The sequence below is a fragment of the Cherax quadricarinatus genome, unplaced genomic scaffold, assembly GCF_038502225.1.
Source record: "Cherax quadricarinatus isolate ZL_2023a unplaced genomic scaffold, ASM3850222v1 Contig3019, whole genome shotgun sequence".
Taxonomy (NCBI): domain Eukaryota; kingdom Metazoa; phylum Arthropoda; class Malacostraca; order Decapoda; family Parastacidae; genus Cherax; species Cherax quadricarinatus.
In genome coordinates, this window is record NW_027198045.1 from 15358 (window position 1) to 30562 (window position 15205).

The 15205-nt window shown below is 41.1% G+C and overlaps 1 long non-coding RNA gene across 1 annotated transcript; it reads right to left on the minus strand.

Annotated features, from left to right (window-relative positions):
• Positions 1–3731: 3731 nt before the first annotated feature.
• Positions 3732–4890, minus strand: LOC138851960 (uncharacterized). Its single transcript, XR_011391501.1, has 3 exons — positions 4277–4890; positions 4119–4175; positions 3732–3867 (listed from the first exon to the last, which is right to left on the minus strand). It is a non-coding gene; the product is annotated as an uncharacterized lncRNA (long non-coding RNA).
• Positions 4891–15205: the final 10315 nt, after the last annotated feature.

The window sequence follows — 15205 nt, forward strand, 5'->3', positions numbered from 1 at the left end:
TTTTTTCTCTTCCCCGCCAAAGATTGCAACTGTCTCTCATCTCTAGTTCCTCTTCTTCTTCTGTACTCCCTTCTTCAGTACTGCTATTAGCTTCTTCGTCTTCCTCCACTTTGTCATCTGTTTTATCTTTAAATAATTTAAACTTTGTTTCTCTGGCATCTGGATGACCATAGGATACAGAGTGATAGGCATCTAAGTAAAAGCGCTTATCATCAAATGAGCTAAGACCTCGTTTCCTAGTGGTGATAGTGGTCATCTGACCTTTTAAATTTCTAATTTGACTATATTGGAAGGTATGTTTAGAACCGTCTTCCAGCACACTTCTAAAGTTATTATGAGTTAATAATTGTTGTTCAGACTGAGGAACTCCTTTTGCAGCGATAGTGTTGTTATTATCTGCTAGCAGGATGCTATACATTTTGGGTTTAATGCAGACTATTTCTGAAATAAGGCGGTCCCCCACCTCACTTTTAAGTAAGCCTAGAGATCCCTTCCTTGAGTCATTGTAGAGAGGATGATCTGTGGGGAAATTAGATGTGTCTATCCATTTCCTCAATGGTTCCTTACCGATTTCATCAGTAAGGTTTTTGATGCCCTCTAAACAGGCGATGACACTATCGGTATCTGAATAGATTAGTTTTATTTTGTCTTGGTATGTTTTCTTAAGAATCATATACCAAAAATGGTACAGCTTAAATTTGGCAAGTTCTAGTATCTGGTAACCTATGTAATTAGGGTAAGTGAGTTTTATGGCTGGCGTCCCCGTCGTAACCAATACTTTGTTTTCTGAAAGCTTTATGGCTTTCTTAAATAGTGGCTTACTCACCGCTCGCAAAAATGCTCCTGCTGATGTTATGAGCTTCGTTTTGTTGGCATATTTTGATGGATTAAACAATGTCTTGCCGAATACAGAATTGGTCAACAATTTAAATAATCGCTGACAGTCTTTACTAGTGCTACTATTGCGTTGCCTCACGTTCGTTTCAACAAAGCCCGCCAGATATTTTCCTTGTGAGAATTCATATATGCTATGAATTTTCTCAATTTGTAGACCTATCTCCAAGAACAACTGCAATAAAGGCAATGATATTAGGTAGTTTCGTTTGGGGAGATGGTCCCCCACTAATTTAGTATTTTTACGGGGTAGTTTTTGATTACTGATAGCCAATAGCTGTTTGCTGTACTCAGATAGATCATCTAATGTTATCTGTTTGTGATAGAGACATAGTGGTAAGTCATCCGTGTAGCGAGCTAATTCTGGGGCTATTCCTAGAGTGTCTATAAGAAGCCAGTAACCTTTTATAGAGTCTTGAGGATTCTTCTGGAGAAGACTGCCATTTGCGAGAAAACTCGCCATTTCTGCGGGTGAGAGTTTTCGAATGTTTGCGTAGGGCAGCGCCTCAGTCATGCAAGAACCATAAAGAGAATTAAAATCCCAGTATAGCAAAAATTTACTTACTAAGTTTTTCTCATCAAAATTGGGATTAATGAACTGGTTATTGGCCTGAGCAAACGTCCTAACAGCAGTAGTGAAGCCGCCTCTTATATTAGACTGTATGATGTTATAAAGCTCCTGATCAGTAATTAATTCTAATTCCACTCCACTGGTTTTTAAGAAGGCATCATAGGCAAAGCCGGGGAGAGAAACATAGTGAACAACATCTAGATTATAGATGTTGTATAATAATCTCCTATGCAAGGTGAATATGTCAGCCAGAAGTCCTACATCACAGCTGAGATATACTAGGAGATAGTCTCCTAGAGTTTGACAAGCTGTTTTCTCCCAAACCAGATGAGCATGATCGAATTCTTCTTGGCTAATATGCTTCTTAGACAGAGAACTGTAGAAAGCTCTTTTTGGGGGTAAAGTCTTCTCTTCGAGCCTTTCTGGGGAGCTGCAATATTCATAAGGAAACACTTGTTTGCCGGTTAATAAGCATCCCCAACTTTCGGGGGGTAGATGACTTATCATCGCCTCTGTGAATTTCAAGGGTGATTTTGAAGCTATGTGCGCCTGAGCCAAACTAGCCAAACCAGCGGACAAGAAGGCTAGACTATCCAGGAAACGTAGTGCTCCTATTTCTACCTTTAGGAATTTATATCCCTGTTTCATTAAAACATTGATTGGGGCTTTAACACTTAGTTCTTTAATTATCAAAGCCATATCATATGATAGGTTATGAATAATAACAGGCAAATATTTACCTGAATTTTTCTGCCTTAAATTGCAATTATTGCAGAGTGCTCCTAAATAATTAGCCTTAGGCATTAGATGGTCATGATGCCTCACCTTTGGTTTGGTAAGAGTAAAGTCCTGATGACAGAAGTTGCACTTCTTCTGTATGGCAAAATGTATATGCTGCTCCCTGGTCATATGAAGCGGATAACAGGGAGTGTTCATCTTTATCCAATCCCATAAAGACGAAAGTCTATCATACATATGATCAATACACTGTACCCCCCGATGGACATATCTATCTATTATAGTGCTATTTCTGTCTATCACTATATAGCCATAAGCTATTGCTACGTGTCTAGCTGTTATTACCCCCTCTGGCTTACGATTATCGAGATAAGCTTCTAAATCCACAAAGGCAGTATGAGAGGGCAAGTAGCCCTTGTGAGTATTTTTGAATTTACAAACGCTTCCAGCTGGGGGAAAAATCAACTTTTGTTGGTTGTCGCATGAATTGAAGTGAGTTTTTAAGTTGCAAATGTCACTATATTCACTTAAACAATTCAAGCAAAAGTGCTTATTGCGTGAATGTTTTCTGGAGAAAATTCTCATATATTTCTGGAAGTGTTTGATTAAAGCTACATGAGTCTTTCCCAACAATAACAGGGGCACTACCAGTGAATATTTATTACTACCCCTACGACATAAAGTAGCATGATAGGTCCCTTCATGAGAAGTTAAGCAATAAATAAATATTGATATTTTGTTGTCAGACTCGAGTTTGTGGATGTCACTCCACTGGACAGGGAGAGTCACTCGCGAGTAATTGACAAATTTCTGAAGGCTATCACATCTAGATAAATATCGTCTGATTTTATACCAGCCCCAGCCAAGTCTACGACAGAAAAAGGCCGCCAGACATTGAATAAAACAGCTATTTTTTACTCCTCTCGGGTTAAATATCTGATTTTTCCCTCGTAAAGATGTGGGATATTCTATATAGTCTCCTAGGTATCCACGCACTCCATTCTTGCATATTACAATATGAAAACCCTTTATATAATCTAGTATGAAGCCTGATCCCTCGCCCGATGAAATTTCAGTTTCTAATCGCATGCTAAGGTACTCCCTCCATGACCGTAAGAGCCGAGATATATCATCTCGTGTAACTAGTTGCGCGGGAAAAGTTATATAATGCTCACGACTGTCATCCTCTCCCAGTAGCGACTGTCTGCGCAAAATAAGGCTCAGTTCGGCATAAATCCTAAGAGCATTTTCATAAAGTGCTCGTCCTGATAGAACAGTGAAAAACTGTAATATGTGCCTCATAAATGTTGTTGCGAAGGACTGAAGAAATAATATGGGGTCGTGTTTATGAGAGGCAGGAATTGAATATTTTATTCGACAGAAGTGACCTTGAAAACATTCCGACCGACTCGTAATGTGTGGTTCCTCTGAAATGGAATCGTCTCCCATTTCACTCTCTTCCTCATCTGAACAAAAATTTTTTTTACCTGAAGTGAACCTTCGATTAGCAGAGGAGGGGGAACCCAAGAAAGAGTAGTAATGATCCTTGGAAGAGGAGCTGTCACTTGTGGCGGCTGGTCTCCATCCACTGGGACCGGCAATCGGCTCAACTTGCTCTTGTGGGAGTGTTACGGTCGAAGATTCATCGGAGGACACAGACTGATCTGCATAATATAATTAGAGAAAGTTATTTATTATTATTTTGTTTTAGAGCCATACTAGACTAATTATAACTCTAGCAATCTTTTAAAAAAATGTTACTGTTAAAGTATAAAACTGGGAGAAGCTAAGCAATCTATGGAATATATGCGGTTCTCAAAATGATTTTTATTCTTGTTAGTGAGATACTTTATAAACATATCTTAAAAATGTTTGACTGTTAATAAAAATAATTGATTAAGAAAAGAGCGCTGACCTCTTTCTTCCTGGCCCGCCCCCCGGATCATCTGCTTGGAGTATTGCCCCGCCCCAACTGTTGGAAAAAATTATTATTAGCTCAAAGACTTATTTCATTATCTGAAAATAGCAGTTTTAAGAAAACATCAATTCAGAGCAATAACCTGGTAATCTCACCTGTCACGCATCTCCTGCGATGAGCTGTGACATTCGCTACACACACTGATAGCCCGCAGAAACTACAGGAGAAAGTGTGGTGAGCTGCATCCTGAGGGTATAATCGCCCGCATAGGTGGCATCTGCGAGCTGGGTGACGAGTCATATCTGTAAATACACACTCTCACTCTCATATTCCATAAATTATTTAAATTATAGATAATATTTTAATCTCCCATAGATAGAGAAGTTTTTACCTGCTCTAATCTAAGCTGGTAACTTTCTTGAGTGAGCGGGAAGAGCACCTTTCGCCCTAGACGAAAAGGTGAGCGTATTTATAGCACGCTTTTAGGATAGCGTGCTCATAAGATGCTTAATTTTCCCCAAAGTAGAGGTACAGTTTTTCACATCAGTCTCTCTCTATTTTCACGAGAATCTTTTAAACAAAAATCCCTGCAAGTCTATATATTATAAATATAATCTAGAAAAGATTTCTTATTGTCAATAAAGTAAGAGGGATAAAATCTGGGAAGAACTCTTTTCCCGAACGAAAAAATAAGAATTTAGACCGGGCAAGTAGGGAGGATTACGTAAATTGCCATAGTCATGTGAATTTCCCATTTGTATAAAGCCGAGGCGAGGATTAATTAATTAATTTATAGATACTGAAGGCAAGAGCAGTCTAGTGGAGCGTTTATGTAAAAAATATGCCGGTTCTTTCGCGAGAATAATCATTTCCAGTCTGGATGATAAAACTCACCCTTTGAAACAAATCACCTCTCTTAGTGAGAAAATCATTTTAGTGAAAGGTCTCATTAACGCGGCGGATTACCAAAATCCCCTTGAGACAGACAATAGCTCTCTGTATATAATTGATGACCTTTTTAATGAAGCAGTTAACCCTTTGAGGGTCGACAGGCCCTCTCCGAAACTCGTTCTCAGGGTCGGCCAAATTTCAAAAAAAAAAAAAATTATTTTTTCTTATGAAAAAATAGAGTTTTTTTTTCTAAACATTATAGGATAAACAAAAAAAATTTACCATCAATACTTACGGAGATATGGATGCATGAAGTTTGCAGAAAATGAGCCGCGTATGGCAACAGCGGCGACTGCCGCTCACCCGGTAAACTTTAGTTTACTTGTATTTGAAGGTTTGTTGTTTTTTTCACTATTTTATTTTTTCACATAACTTATGTGGCCTGTGAGACCAAAGTAAGGTGCAATGTACATATATACACTCGTTGTATACAACACAATAAGCACACAAACATAATTATCAATATATTGTTTACAAAACTTGTTTACAAAAACAAACAATACAAAACATTGTTTATTATTATTGTTCTATAATATATATACCAATATACAGTCACTGAACATATTCCTATTAGTTCTGCAGCTTGTGGAACTCTGAAACATGGTGTCATACACAATGGTGTTTTATCTTTCTCCCTCATTCTATCTCTTTCAATCTGTCTCTCTCTTTCTATCTGTCTATCTATCTCTGTCTCACAGGTACACATAAATACAAGTATACATAGTATAAATTACCTAGGATAACCCAAGAAATCCAGACAAAGTGCTATACTCTGCTTGAAGATGTGAGTAAAAATGATGACACAGTCTTGTGGCTCTCTGAGACAGAGAGCTAGACGGATAGACAGATAGACAGGGAGATTGACAGACAGACAAATAGACAGACAGAAATGTTAGTGTACCAGTACCAGTGTACTAGTGTTCCACCCTCCTCCTCCTCTTCTTCCTCTTCCTCCTCTTCCCCCTACTCTTCCTCATACTCTTCCTCTTCCTACTCTTCCTCTTCCTCCTCTTCCTCTTCCTCCTACTCTTCCTCTTCCTCCTACTCTTCCTCTTCCTCCTCCTCCTCCTCTTCCTCCTCCTCCTCTTCTTCCTCTTCCTCCTACTCTTCCTCCTCCTCCTCTTCTTCCTCTTCCTCCTCTTCCCCCTAATCTTCCTCGTACTATTCCTCTTCCTCCTCCTCTTCCTCTTATTCCTCTTCCTCCTACTCTTCCTCTTCCTTCTCCTCCTCTTCCTCCTCCTCCTCTTCCTCCTCCTCCTCTTCTTCCTCTTCCCCCTACTCCTTCTCCTCCTTGTCCATAGTGTAAATTACAAGGAGTCCGCAGCTGTCAAAGTGACATATTAGCTCATTACTCTTTCCCCCTCGGCCTGTCAAAACAATGGGGTCGGATGCTGCTTCCCCTCCTCCATTCTATCTAATTATCTTTCTCCCTCATTCTATCTGTCTGTCTATCTCTGTCTCACAGGTACACATAAATACAAGAATACATGGTATAAATTACCTAGGATAACCCAAGAAACCCAGACAAAGTGCTATACTCTGCTTGAAGATGTGAGTAAAAGTGATGACGCAGTCTTGTGGCTCTCTGAGACAGAGAGCTAGATGGATAGACAGGGAGCTTGACAGACAGGCAAATAGACAGACAGAAATGTTAGTATACCAGCAAAAACAAAGGGAGGGCGATGTTCATCTCATCTTTTGGCATCAGCTCTACCCTCATTTACCCTCATCAAACGTCAGCACTTATCAGATGTTATCTCCCCTTATCTTGTTACTGTCATGGGTGAACATTTATTATTACATATTATTATTATTACCTATTATTATTATTATGTATTATTATTATTATTATTATTATTATTATTATTATTATGTATTATTATTATGTATTATTATTATGTATTATTGTTATCATTACGTATTCTTCTTCTTCCTCCTCCTCCTCTTCCTCCTCCTCCTCTTCTTCCTCCTCCTCCTCCTCTTCTTCTTCCTCCTCCTCCTCCTCCTCCTCCTCCTCTTGCCTCCTCCTCCTCTTGCCTCCTCCTCCTCTTGCCTCCTCCTCCTCTTGCCTCCTCCTCCTCTGCCTCCTCCTCCTCCTCCTCCTCCATTCTTGGAACAAGTTTGAAGAGCTTGTAGTTCATAATCACTATCATTATCATCACCAATGCTCACATCTGAGTCTGGGATTTTGGGAAATAGGAGTTTCCTCTTTGATTCTGGTACAACTGAACGACGGCCCAGCACCAGAGGTGGAAGGCTGTGGGTTGTCTGGGTTTTCCTCACTATTACCCATATTATGGTCATTAGTTTCGGTCAAAACCTCACCAGAACCTTGAAACTCATCTTCACTGTCACTTCCATCTGTATTAGAACTGTCACTGGGGAACAAAAGTGTCCCAATTCGCCGAGGAGTGAGGAACTTCTTACCACAGGGCACGGTGGAAATTGTGTACTATGATGGCATTCCCACAATGCACCACTGGGTCCCAGATTTTTTTCCTACTGCGCACACCCACCACACAGACCCATTCTCTCACATCTAGGCTTATCAGCCTTTTCCTGTGAGATTTGAGGCCGCTAGAATTTATGCGTACTAGTACGACAAAAACCCCTACGCGTAAGACGTACTAGTACGACGAAAACCCTCAAAGGGTTAAGAGTGATGTTATAGCCAATATTTTTACTAGAGGAAGACACGAGCAAATATCCGTAATTCTCATATCTCAAAATTTATTTCCACAAGGAAAATACGCTCGCACGATCACGCTTAATTGTAGTCAATATATTTTATTAAGACAACGAGATCTGTCTCAGTTGGAATGTCTCGGGCGACAAATTTATGGAAAAAAATCTAGCCCCGAAATTTGTTGAGATATATCGTCACGTCACTGCGGATAAATACGGCTATCTTCTGGTTGATTTAACCGCTCCAGAGGAAATTCAATTACGAAGCTTCATTACCGGAGAGGGCAACTGTGAAACTGTATACCGCTGGTAAAAACAAAAATGGCCTTAAATTCACATAAAAAGAAAATTCTAGAAAAAGTATATAGAGACGTCAATAGCCCCGGGGGCTTTACTGGGAATGTTAACAAACTTTTTAGAGCAGCTAGGGAGAAAAACGCCTCTATTACTTATAAAGACGTAGTAGATTATCTCTCTTCTCAGAGGGCCTATACTTTGCATAAATTGCAGCCTCTGCGATTTCCCAGACGGAAAATCATAGCCGCTGCCCCTCGCATTATACTCACCTGCGACTTGGCAGACATGACTTTATTACATTCCCACAATGGTGGCATTAAATATATTTTGTTATGCATAGATGTCTTTTCAAGGTTAATGAAGGCGGTAGGACTAGTCAGAAAAAACTCAAAAAGCGTCTTGTCAGCCTTACGAAATATTATAGAAAGCCCCACCTTCCGTGGAATTTCGAGATTACACACGGACAGAGGGGCCGAGTTTTATAACCGTCCTCTTCTGAATTACCTAAAAAAAAAAAATATTAAATTATACAGTACCTTCTCGGACACTAAGGCTGCAATAGCGGAACGAGCTATTCGCACGCTTAAGCATAGAATCTACCGCTATATGACTTTAACAAATTCTTTAAAATATATAGAGGTATTACCAGCCATAGTAGAAACTTACAACTCAACTCCTCACTCCTCTCTCAAGAAAGGTCAAACTCCACAACAAGTGCATTCTCTGAGTCTTCCTCGAGACATTCGTCGGCAGTTTGGGCTAATGTATTTAAATGCCCGTCCTCATCAGCCTCGTACTAGTCCACGACTGACTCCTGGAGCGCATGTGCGGATAACTAGGCACCGGGGGATATTTCACAAGAGTTATTGGCCTCAAAACACCGAAGAAATTTTTAAAATCCAATCGGTTGATAATTCGCAAGTAATCCCCTCATATTCTCTTATCGACCTGAGCGGGGAAAAAATACTCGGGCAATTTTACGCTCAGGAATTAATAGAAACATCTCTACCTGAATTTTTTCCCATTAAAATATTGAGACGGAGAAGAAAAACTGACGGCAGTAGAGAATATCTGGTGAGCTGGGTGGGTTATCCCCGAAGTGCAGATAGCTGGGTGCATGAGAAGGACATGCAAAATGTCAGACAGGGGTAAGCCCCTAGCAGTGCAACACAGAGACTTATTAATTTTATTAAACAAACTTCCAGCTAAAGCTCGCAATCGTATTATTAAGGAATTAAAAAAAAAAGAAATTAATTGCATATCTGAGATATTTACTAATTTTCTTAAGAAAAATCTAACAGTAGAACCGACTATTTTGAGCAAATTAAAGAAGTTTAGAGGAGACATTCTCACCGTTGCCCGTAAACGAACTCCACTTTATAAAAAAAAAAATATTCTTCTTTCGAAGCGTGGAGGAGCCATCTTAACTACACTCTTACCTCTGGTCATCTCGCTGATTAGTAGTTTTATAAAGTAAAAAATAATCGAAATGGCGGTAAAGGAATTTTGTCTCATCCCTCGGCTAACCGCCGAAAAATATATTTTTAAAAATGGAACAAATATCTTACCCACTCCTAAGCGCGAATCTCCTTTTCCCCGCCTTCGCAGAAGCACTGCAACCACCACTATGGCGCGTAGGAAGGAATCTTCCAGCCTCTCGAGAGTGAAAGTGAAACCAGCCCAAAGCAAGGATGAGAAGGTCAGCTCCTGCCCCAGCATAGCAACTCGCCCTCATAAGGGTAATTGCCGCTTCGGGCTACCACCTCCCACGAGCGGGCACCCACCCGAGCTCTTTGTTGAGACTGGTGAGTCCCCCATAAAAAAAAAAAAAAAAAATAAGCTCGCTCGCTGTAATGCCGCCCGCGGCGGTGGCGGCAGTGGCGGCAGTGGCGGCAGTGGCGGCGGCTGCGACGGCTGCGGTGGCGGGCGCGCCCGCGGTAGTTGCCGCGAGGAGTCTAAGAGTAAAAAAAAAAAAAATCCGAAACAGAAAATAATAGCCAATAATAATAAACTCCCGCCGGAAATACTTTTATCTTTAATATCAAGAAAAAACAACAGTCTTTCTCTCTCGCCTGAGGACTCTTCCCCAAATTTAAATGAAATAATTGATCTGTATTTCACGAGAGAAGAATTGCCATACGCGAAATCTATGCTAAATCTATTCAATAATAATTCTTTCATTCGGTGGGATAAGAGAGGTATTTTATTCCCTCCATACCATAATTTAAACATCTTACAAATCATTAAATCTTTGACAAGCAGTCGAGCGTACATCGATAAAAAACTTTTGCCCGTTGTAGGGGAATTAGTGAGCCTTATTAGATTAGAGCCAAGATTTATAAAAAATCACAAGGCGAGAAAACAATTATTAGGCGGTTTTTATGTTAAAAAGACCGCGGAAAAAAAGCCGCTCTGGCTAGCCTATTGAAATTTAAGCTTTCATAAAGTCGAGAGAAGAGCTTTGCCCGCTTTAGTAAATACCGGGACAGGATAGAGACAAGAAGTTCCTTCTCGAAGTGCTATTCATAAAAAAAAAAAAAAATGGACCAGCCATCAGTTGATTATCCCGAGAGAATTAATCTCCCGTTGAATGAAGAAGGAGAAAAGGACCCCAGTTTGTCGATATTATTACATCAATTAACGTCAAGACGAAAGATTTATCAGCAAGTGTGTTACAAAGCTCGTGTGATACAAAGTTTATGGCAAACCTACGAATCCTTCAAAGTCAATTGCCCCATGACCAGATTTACTAAGACTTTTGATGAAATTGAAAAATTATATGACAATTTTAATCAGAAAGAACTGACGGCTGAAATCAGACGCTTAGAATATGCTACGCATGATTTCCGGGATATGATAGAAGCTTTTGAAGGGGCCCAAAGCTTGTATAAGCACCTTAGGCGAATGTCGACCTAGAGAGGTCCCCCAAACCCCTACCAAACCCACCCGCAGGAGTGGGAGGCTACTGCAGCGCGGTATTTAAACCCTGCCGCCGACGTGCCGATAAACATTATCCGTCTCACTCCCTCAGCGAGGACTCTAAGGAACCCAACTGTTGACGAGAATGGAATATAAATTTCCAGTAATTGTCGGGGGAATAACGGGTGAAGAATTCCTGGAATATGGGGATTGTATCGTGTATCCCTACAACGCTACTTCTGCTCGCCCCTACGAGCCGGCTCTTTCACTCTGGGAAAAATATCCTTTTTCCAAAATTGAGCGAAAATCGCTAATCCTGGTGAACCGTGCCATAGCCGCAGATCGGGGCACACCCGGGGAAATTGTCCTAAAATCACCCCCACCATGCACCAACACCCTTGATGACAGGCCAGAGGATTTTTTAAGACCCCACCTTGCAGCACTAATATGTCAGTTCTCAGCGGGTCCTTGTCTTGAAAAGAATGAAATTGCGCAACAGCAATTAGAGCGTAGTCTCGACACGCATTATGTACGCGGTTTGAGCAAGGACACGCAACAGAATCGACGAATTTGGTTTAAATTATGTCTGGTGTCCCTGGGTCGGGCAGTGATAGCCAATGGCAACATCAAACGGGTAATTTTACCCCAGTACATTGGCATGAGCAGAAAACAGGCCGATGAATGGCACACTGAATATCTCCCTCTCATTAACATATTTCAAGACATATTACTGAAACGGGAAATTCAGACATGCTTGCTCGTACCGATAAAAGACTGTTGAGTAGACTTCAGGATGTACATGTTTATAGAGGGGCCACAGATATATCAGATCACTTTCTAGTTGTAGCTACACTGAGAGTAAAAGGTAGATGGGATACAAGGAGAATAGAAGCATCAGGGAAGAGAGAGGTGAAGGTTTATAAACTAAAAGAGGAGGCAGTTAGGGTAAGATATAAACAGCTATTGGAGGATAGATGGGCTAATGAGAGCATAGGCAATGGGGTCGAAGAGGTATGGGGTAGGTTTAAAAATGTAGTGTTAGAGTGTTCAGCAGAAGTTTGTGGTTACAGGAAAGTGGGTGCAGGAGGGAAGAGGAGCGATTGGTGGAATGATGATGTAAAGAGAGTAGTAAGGGAGAAAAAGTTAGCATATGAGAAGTTTTTACAAAGTAGAAGTGATGCAAGGAGGGAAGAGTATATGGAGAAAAAGAGAGAAGTTAAGAGAGTGGTGAAGCAATGTAAAAAGAGAGCAAATGAGAGAGTGGGTGAGATGTTATCAACAAATTTCGTTGAAAATAAGAAAAAGTTTTGGAGTGAGATTAACAAGTTAAGAAAGCCTAGAGAACAAATGGATTTGTCAGTTAAAAATAGGAGAGGAGAGTTATTAAATGGAGAGTTAGAGGTATTGGGAAGATGGAAGGAATATTTTGAGGAATTGTTAAATGTTGATGAAGATAGGGAAGCTGTGATTTCGTGTATAGGGCAAGGAGGAATAACATCTTGTAGGAGTGAGGAAGAGCCAGTTGTGAGTGTGGGGGAAGTTCGTGAGGCAGTAGGTAAAATGAAAGGGGGTAAGGCAGCCGGGATTGATGGGATAAAGATAGAAATGTTAAAAGCAGGTGGGGATATAGTTTTGGAGTGGTTGGTGCAATTATTTAATAAATGTATGGAAGAGGGTAAGGTACCTAGGGATTGGCAGAGAGCATGCATAGTTCCTTTGTATAAAGGCAAAGGGGATAAAAGAGAGTGCAAAAATTATAGGGGGATAAGTCTGTTGAGTGTACCTGGTAAAGTGTATGGTAGAGTTATAATTGAAAGAATTAAGAGTAAGACGGAGAATAGGATAGCAGATGAACAAGGAGGCTTTAGGAAAGGTAGGGGGTGTGTGGACCAGGTGTTTACAGTGAAACATATAAGTGAACAGTATTTAGATAAGGCTAAAGAGGTCTTTGTGGCATTTATGGATTTGGAAAAGGCGTATGACAGGGTGGATAGGGGGGCAATGTGGCAGATGTTGCAAGTGTATGGTGTAGGAGGTAGGTTACTGAAAGCAGTGAAGAGTTTTTACGAGGATAGTGAGGCTCAAGTTAGAGTATGTAGGAAAGAAGGAAATTTTTTCCCAGTAAAAGTAGGCCTTAGACAAGGATGTGTGATGTCACCGTGGTTGTTTAATATATTTATAGATGGGGTTGTAAGAGAAGTAAATGCGAGGGTCTTGGCAAGAGGCGTGGAGTTAAAAGATAAAGAATCACACACAAAGTGGGAGTTGTCACAGCTGCTCTTTGCTGATGACACTGTGCTCTTGGGAGATTCTGAAGAGAAGTTGCAGAGATTGGTGGATGAATTTGGTAGGGTGTGCAAAAGAAGAAAATTAAAGGTGAATACAGGAAAGAGTAAGGTTATGAGGATAACAAAAAGATTAGGTGATGAAAGATTGAATATCAGATTGGAGGGAGAGAGTATGGAGGAGGTGAACGTATTCAGATATTTGGGAGTGGACGTGTCAGCGGATGGGTCTATGAAAGATGAGGTGAATCATAGAATTGATGAGGGAAAAAGAGTGAGTGGTGCACTTAGGAGTCTGTGGAGACAAAGAACTTTGTCCTTGGAGGCAAAGAGGGGAATGTATGAGAGTATAGTTTTACCAACGCTCTTATATGGGTGTGAAGCGTGGGTGATGAATGTTGCAGCGAGGAGAAGGCTGGAGGCAGTGGAGATGTCATGTCTGAGGGCAATGTGTGGTGTGAATATAATGCAGAGAATTCGTAGTTTGGAAGTTAGGAGGAGGTGCGGGATTACCAAAACTGTTGTCCAGAGGGCTGAGGAAGGGTTGTTGAGGTGGTTCGGACATGTAGAGAGAATGGAGCGAAACAGAATGACTTCAAGAGTGTATCAGTCTGTAGTGGAAGGAAGGCGGGGTAGGGGTCGGCCTAGGAAGGGTTGGAGGGAGGGGGTAAAGGAGGTTTTGTGTGCGAGGGGCTTGGACTTCCAGCAGGCATGCGTGAGCGTGTTTGATAGGAGTGAATGGAGACAAATGGTTTTTAATACTTGACGTGCTGTTGGAGTGTGAGCAAAGTAACATTTATGAAGGGATTCAGGGAAACCGGCAGGCCGGACTTGAGTCCTGGAGATGGGAAGTACAGTGCCTGCACTCTGAAGGAGGGGTGTTAATGTTGCAGTTTAAAAACTGTAGTGTAAAGCACCCTTCTGGCAAGACAGTGATGGAGTGAATGATGGTGAAAGTTTTTCTTTTTCGGGCCACCCTGCCTTGGTGGGAATCGGCCGGTGTGATAATAAAAAAAAAAACTGAAACAAAAAAACAATGCTGCCACTTCATTTAAAGCTCAATTTAAACCGAGAATAGCTCGGGTGCTTGGGCTTAGCAGCGCTGAAAAATATTATTTATTTCGTAGTGACGCGCCCGAGGGGACCTCCTTCCCCAAGCAGATTGCCCCATTCAAGCCTGATCCCACTGCCGGAGTTGATTATGTTTTAATATATAGTGATATTGTGGAACCGCAAATATACGGTAGTCAGTTAGTCAATATTCTGGATGCTTTCGCCTTTCAGGAGAGTTATTCAAAAGGTGCTCATCCTATGATGTACAAACCTCTATGCGTAACTAAATTAGATAAAATAGCTATCAAAATGACAGATCAGTTTGGTCGTAATCTGTCTTTTGAAAGCGGTCATTCCACTACCGTAGTGTTACATGTAAGACCGATAAATAGAACCAACTCTGCGTAAAAATGGTTATTGTTTCTCTAACCGCCAAACATGCGTGTACCCTTTCAAGTGCCCTCTGAGCAGGAATTTCGGAGTTTATTCTCCCTAAAACCCTCCCAGGTGGGGGGTGGCCTGGGAGATATACAAACTTTTCACGCACCATACAGAGTCCGAGGTGGGGGATTTTTTTCGGCTTTAGCGGGCCTAGCTAAAAGAGCTTTACCTTTTCTTTTCAGAGTGGCTGCGCCAAGTGCAGTAGAATTTGGAACTAAAATGCTCGATGATTATCAGTCTGGAAAAACAGACATGAAAGCTGCTCTTAAATCTCACGGGATAGATGCTTTAAAAGGTGTCGCAAAGAAGGTTATTACGGGTGGCCGAGTAAGCAGGGTGACTAAGCGACGGGTAAATAATAAATGCAAGATAAATAAACGCCGACGAAGCCGAGTTGCTTATAAAACGGATGTATTCTCTCTCGTATAAACAGTCGCTTATTAGCCATGGCGG